Raw genomic sequence first — 6099 nt, 5'->3', positions numbered from 1 at the left:
CACATGTGATGGAACACAAACATGTGCATGGTATATCACTAATCTCGGGGAGCACAATGTCTGCAAGCCCAAATAAATAAATATGTAGGTATAAAACTTTGTAACTAAAATACCAACTTTTATAGTTTCAGGAAGCTCATCAGTCCTGATGATGATCTAAAGTTACATAGATCGAAACGCCGTCGACATACCCAAGGATTTTTACTCTCTCTATTGTATATAATTGTTTTTTAACCTTGTTTGTTGTTGTGTGACAGTCCGTTCACTTTGTTCACTTTTGTCACGTCCTGCACCATACTATTCACCTGAGCACCTGAAAATACAGTATAAGTACAAGTATTTATGTATATTCAAAAAAGAAAAATAAATAACTGTTTCTACCTATACCTACAGCTTTTGCTCCTTAGCGTTTATTGAATACTCGCTACCCACTCTTGTCCTCCCGGACCTAATCAGGCCACAAACAGAACCACTGTTTTTGAAAAAACATCATTCCACCCCAGGTTCTAATAAGTGGGGTTCCCTTGTTTTAAAAAAACATAGGTAAATCTAGCAGCAAAGCATAGAAATCATAAGTACAGAAAATAACGTGTAGTTCGTAGTAAATTCTGGCATAGATATGCTGTTTAATAAGTCTTAATACAAAAAAACGCATGTCCTGGTATAGGAAGTTAGACAAAGCCATTCATATATTCTGCACACATACATGGTTCTCGTGGAGAAAAAACAAGTCAGCAGAAGAGAAAAGCGTCTATCACTGCTCCATGAAAGCTTACAAACTAGCCTTACATGACGCCAAAAGGACTTACTATGAGGAAAAGATAGAAAACTCCGCCTGCTCATCCAAGGAGACCTTCTCCATTCTCAAAGAACTCCTCCGTGTCCCGGACCCCCCACAAAAACCTCTGGACCCCAAAGAAGCCGAGGAAAAATGCGTCAAGTTGGCCACCTTCTTCGACGACAAAATTAAAAAAATTCTCACCTCCCTCCCACCCGCCAACTCTGACGCCTTAGAGAGAGCCAAGGAGCAGATACCCCCCGCCGACAAACCCTTCCTGGAGTCACTCGGCCCAGTTACAGAAGAAGTAAGAGTCATACTTACCTCAACCAAGAGCGGAGCCCCTAGCGACCCAGTCCCCATACGTTTCGCTAAAAACATCCCGCAGACTATAGTTCCCCAACTAACAGCCCTGATCAATATCTCACTGGAACAGGGAGAGGTTCCTTCTAATTGGAAAGAAGCTGCTGTCAAAGCGCTTCTCAAGAAACCGTCGCTTGACCCCACAGACCTCTCCAACTATAGACCTATCTCACTTCTACCTTGGATAGGTAAAGTTGCTGAAAAACTAGCAAATAAAAAGCTGTCACACTACCTCGAGTCAAACCATCTTCTCAACGACTCACAGACAGGCTTTAGACCAGGTCAGGGCACTGACACTGCTCTCCCCGTGGCAGTAGAAAGAACCAGGGAAATCATCGACACAGGAGGATGGCAGTGGTCCTCCTAGACCTCAGTGCGGCCTTCGACACGGTCAGTCACCAGGTCCTAACCCACCGTCTCGGGACTGTTGGGGTTAAGGGCAGAGCTCTGAAGTGGCTTTCGTCCTTTCTCTCCCGACGTTCCTACCAAGTATGGGAAGGCGAAAGCCGCTCTCCCTCCATCCCCCTCCAGTGTGGCGTGCCTCAGGGCTCCTCCCTGAGCCCCACGTTGTTTAACGTTTACATGGCCCCACTGGAGGAACTCGTCTCACCCTTCGGAGTCACTATCGTCAGCTATGCTGGCGATACACAACCGGTGGTAACACTCTCCCACCCCAAGCTTGAGCCCTCCAATCTCCACGACTGCCTTTCCAACGTATATCAGTGGATGAGTGACTCGGCTTTGAAGCTAAATGGCTCCAAAACAGAGATCCTGCTCCTAGGACAAAAAACCACGAATCTCCCCTCTAACATCTGGCCCGCCTGCATGGGTGAACCCCCCACTCCCAAGAAGGAGGTCAAGAGTCTCGGAGTGTGGCTGGAAACCGACCTTACCTTCAGGACCCAGGCTAGAAAGACGGCCGGCACTTGCTACGGTCTACTTAAATCTTGCAGGAAGGTAATTCCACTTCTACCTTACCTTTCCAGTCACGTCTCATGCTGATCCAGGGCTTAATTCTATCTAGGCTGGACTACAGCAATGCCATCTACCTGGGCGCCCCAGAATCCACTCTTCAAACTCCGCAAAAAGCTCAAAACGCCGCCGCTTGACTCCTAACAAACACCCCGGCCAGATCATCTGCCAAGCCCGCTCTCAGGAAGCTGCACTGGCTCCCGATCAGGGAAAGGGTCGTTTTTAAGGCCCTCTGTCTTGCCCACAAGGTTCTTCATAACACCGGACCTCCCATACTAAACAACTGGATCACCCCCTATAGACCCACTAGAGCGCTTCGCTCGGAGCACGGAAACCTTATTACGATCCCCAAGGTGAAAAAGGCCCGCATAGGTGGCCGCCGCTTCTCGGTAAACACTGGAAACAAGTGGAATGCACTTCCTTTGAACCTCAGAACAGAACCCAACCTCCTCCGGTTCAGAAAAGCCCTCAAAACTCTTCTCTTCCCCTAAACTGTCTCTTTTCCGGACCACACCCCTTCGTGAGTAAAAAGGTTTTAGCGCTGGGATACCCACCGGGTGACTACGCGCTCTACAAAATTTAAAATAAAATAATAATAAATAGATAATGCTCAGTGTTTGCACCAATAGGGAAGGACCCAGAAGAAACATTTTACCACAGAATACATTCTAGGTCTCTCATGATAGTAATGCATTGGGTTTGTTTGTGTTCTCATAGTTTATTCGCGCACATACATTGATACGCTGTATTGCGATAGCCTGGTACAGTTGACATGTCCTTGGTTAGGTACTCTGGAAACGCTCTGTTTGTAAGTGTGGACTCTAGTAATGCTTTATTTAGAAAGAGGAGAAAAGCAACAGTCAGCACTTGATACTGTGACAATGGTGCAAGGTGGAGGACAATGTAATCAATCTAGGCTGGAGTAAGCTCAGTTTAAGATGCATTTTAAGACGAAGGAAGAAAAGCAACTCCCACAAGAGTTTGTAGTTTAATAATGCTCACAGACGTTGCTTCCTTAAGTGTGAGTTTATTCAGTAAACAGGGGAGCAGTGTGTTGCAGCACCTAGCTCCACAACAGTTCCCCTCTGCTCCCTGGAGATTGTATCCATTCACCAGATATATCTCTAGATGTCACTGTAGTGGCAAGTCTACAATTAGCTTGTTGAAAGTGTGGGAGCCGGCCTCGGGAAGAGGCTGCAGGAGCTGATCATGGCGTCTTCGCTTTGGAAAGGGCTGATGGTCCTCGGCTTGTTTTGTTTAGCGCATGCAGCTTTCTCTGCAGCCCAGCATCGCTCATATATGCTGTTAACAGAAAAGGAAGATTACACTTTTCCAATAGATATAGTTCTTAAACACTATTGGCTTTTATAGTACGCTGCTATGGAATTGTACACATCACAGGAGAATTTAAAGACATGGATGCAACTTCAGAACTAAAAAATAAGACATTTGATACATTACTGAACCATCCATCATTTTATGTATTAAATCATCATGGTATAGGTTTGTTCCAGCCGCCAGATTTGGAGGATTCTATTTCAAGCCTAGCTACTTTTTCATCCATCGCATCACTGAAGTTATGAAAACTTGAACCTTTGTGCCGTTAAGATTTTTACTGAAGATAATAGGGAAGGACTCTGAAATAACCTTGCAGTTTGGGATGTAAATACTTTTTTATTTTTCTCGAACAGTATTTATATTGCATAAACATAGATTATGGGTTTGCTTACAATAAACCGCACTTCTACAAAGTAATGCCAGTCATACTGAAATAATTTGATAGTATCTATCGCAACCAAGGCCAGGGTGCTTCAGGGTATATGACACCTACCCACCAAAGTGTCAGTTAGTCCTTAGATTCAGCAGAATCAAGGTCACATATGAGAAAATCTAATACCCAAGCTACACCAACGTCAATATTTTCATATGGAGGGGCGCATAAATGTTCTTACACACTCATTTCTCAGTTTTTTTCCCCCAGCGCCCTATATCCATAAAGTATACAAGAAATCTCAATGGAGCCAATAAGATAGTCCAATCACAAAGCTTCAGTCTTGAAGTCTGTTATTTTAATTTCCACAGGTTCATGATACTCCAAATTACAGCAGACGCGCGTTTCGCCCTCTGGGCTTTCTCAAGGCTGCAATACAGATGTTCATACATGTCCATCAGACACTATATGGGTCATATTGGTTCATATTACTGCATAATTGCATGCAAAGTCCCTTGTGACAGATGAGTTGTTTACTCGTAAGACAAAAATTCATTTTATAAGACATAACACCCTTGTGGACAGTGTCTCCCAGAGACCGACTGTTTATGTTGGCAGAAAAAAAATAAGAGAAAGCAAGAAGGAGCCTGCTAACATTTAATAGAAGCATGCTTTAAATCTCATTAGTTATGGTTTAGGACCTATGTATGTTTGTGTTCACCATAACCATCACCTAGTGCAAAGTACATGAGCACAAATAAGTGATCAGTCTCACCTTATTAAGGTCTGATAAGGCTTGAAAGATTTGGAAATAATTCCCTTTATTAAGGTGTCCCTTGATATTATACAATATTCCGTTCCACGCAAAAATGGGGACACATTTATAGATCAGTGGTAATTACTCAGGCTTCAATTGATGTTTTATAAAGTTCTGTAAAAGATAGTAACCATATAATTTGGTCTTTGTGTATCACCAAAAGGCAAGAATACATATAGTATCATTTATCCATTAGAAATTCTATAAATATTAAACATTTTCTCAATATTTGTACACAGATATCCTGTGAGTCACTTGTCTTATTTATATTGAGATATAAGTTCATTATTTTACTCAATTGGTTTTTATTTATTAAAAAGTGGCCTTACCAGAAAACGATTTATCGTGGTATCCAATGCAGATATCCATTAATATTATTAGTCATGTATCGTCATGAGTTTCATAGGATTGTGATAGATCCCCAAATACTGCCGAATGGTTAAGGAGGATGTGACCAGCATGAATTCATTGCGAGATATGAAAAAAAAGGAAGATAACGAAAAAGACGTATTAGCCAAATATTTGTATTCTTAAGCCCCTCATTCCATCCATGTTTACATGGACTAAAGTAACAGCGTTACATGCTGTCTTTCACAGTGTGCAAGTACAATATAGAGTCACCCTTCGGTGAACTCATGGTCGTGCTGGCTTTTAATATAGTCTCACCTGAGCATGTTAGTTTTCGGCCATAGTGTGTACCCGGTCAGTACCAGCTCTGACTTCCATCTGGTTTTGCGTGTTCCAGGCGGTTTGTTTTAAAAAAACACGCGGGCGCCTATTTTGCTAACAACATGGAAAGCGGACTACTAGTACATATGTACCAAGTCCGTCTAGATACTACAAACGCGGTGGCCATTTATAAACGAACCAATATTCATTGCCCCATGAAGTTATAAGAACCGTAATGGGCATATTATTCTCGGACTTAATGATGATCAGAAGTTATTAAATAACTTGCGATTTTCTATATTTTGTGACCAATCGGCAAACGTAATTGCCTTAAAAAATGAAAAAGAAAGCATATACATTTCTCCATGTTGTATTTTCCTCAGACATATTCTATATGTTCAAAATAATGGGAGGTTTGTGTTTGAGAAGACAGGCGCCTATTTTGCTCACAGCATGGAACATGGATTTATGGGATGTGTATGCCCAGTTCGTCTGGTACTATGAAAACGGTGGCCATTTGTAAAAAGGCCAATGTTCATTAAGCCTCAAGTTATGACGACAATAAGGGACATGTTATTCACAAACTTAATACCAATCGGAAGCAATTGTATAGATTGCGATTTTCTACATTTGAGGACCAATCGGCAAGCGTAGTTATTTTAGAAATATAGAAAAACATGGACAGTTCTCTATGTCATATTTAATAGAACAAATTATCTATGTTCAAAATTAATGGAAGGGTTCAGTATGTAATGTGAAATGTCTATCTCATGACCAGCTTGTTCAAAA

At 42.1% G+C, this 6099-nt stretch overlaps 1 pseudogene; it reads left to right on the top strand.

Annotated features, from left to right (window-relative positions):
- The first annotated feature begins 3322 nt into the window (after window positions 1–3322).
- Window positions 3323–3720, top strand: LOC147733606 (ER membrane protein complex subunit 5-B pseudogene; annotated as a pseudogene).
- Window positions 3721–6099: the final 2379 nt, after the last annotated feature.

This window comes from Lissotriton vulgaris, chromosome 2_1, assembly GCF_964263255.1.
Source record: "Lissotriton vulgaris chromosome 2_1, aLisVul1.2, whole genome shotgun sequence".
NCBI classification, from domain to species: domain Eukaryota; kingdom Metazoa; phylum Chordata; class Amphibia; order Caudata; family Salamandridae; genus Lissotriton; species Lissotriton vulgaris.
This window is presented reverse-complemented; position numbering and strand designations above follow the sequence as displayed.